The sequence below is a fragment of the Chrysochloris asiatica genome, unplaced genomic scaffold (assembly GCF_000296735.1).
Source record: "Chrysochloris asiatica unplaced genomic scaffold, ChrAsi1.0 scaffold00020, whole genome shotgun sequence".
NCBI lineage: Eukaryota > Metazoa > Chordata > Mammalia > Afrosoricida > Chrysochloridae > Chrysochloris > Chrysochloris asiatica.
In genome coordinates, this window is record NW_006408538.1 from 28,367,241 (window position 1) to 28,368,093 (window position 853).

Below are 853 nucleotides of genomic sequence, written 5' to 3' on the forward strand. Positions count from 1 at the left end.
GAAGAAAGCAAAAAGTCATTAAGAAGACAAGAAAGAAGGAAAAGGTCAAAATGGATGTCAGAAGAAACACTGAACTTGCTCTCCAGTATAGAGATGCTAAAGCAAATGGAAGAAACGAGTAGGTATAATAGCAGAACAGAAAATTCCAAAGATCAGCTCGAGAAGATAAAGCCAAATATTACAAAACAATGTGCAAACATCTGGAGTCCGAAAACCAAAAAGGAAGAACACACTCAGCATTTCTCAAGCAGGGGGAACTGAAGAAAAAATTCAAGTTCTATTTTGTTATTGAAACATTATTGAATGATTCAGGACACATCAAGAGAAGATGGAAGAAATACACAGAATAACTCTACCAAAAGTAAATGATTAATGTTGAACCATTTCAAGAGGTAGCATATGATCAAGAGCCAATGATACTGAAGGAGGAAATCCAAGGCGCATTGAAGTAATTGTCAAAGATAAAGGCACCAGGAATTGATAGAAAACAACTTGAAATCTTTCAAGAAAGTGAGGCAGCTCAGGAGGCACTCACTCATCTTTGCCAAGAAATTTGCAAGACAACTATCTGGCTGACTGATTGGAAAAGACCTGTATTTGTGCCCATTCCAAAGAGTGGTGGCCCAATGGAATGCAGAAATCATCAGACAATCTCTTTGATAGCCCATGCGAGTAAAGTTTTACTAAAGGTAATACAGAAATGGCTGTAAACATACATTAACAGAGAACTTCCAGAGGTTCAAGCTGGATTGAGAAGAGGCTGTGGAATGATAGATATCATTGCTGATGTCCAGTGGATCTTGGCTGAAAGCAGAGAATATCAGAAAGATGTTTACCTGTGCTTTATTGACTA

The 853-nt window shown here is 37.7% G+C and overlaps 1 pseudogene; it reads left to right on the forward strand.

Annotated features, from left to right (window-relative positions):
- Positions 1 to 853, forward strand: part of LOC102811448 — a 7,980-nt pseudogene that overhangs the window by 5,379 nt on the left and 1,748 nt on the right.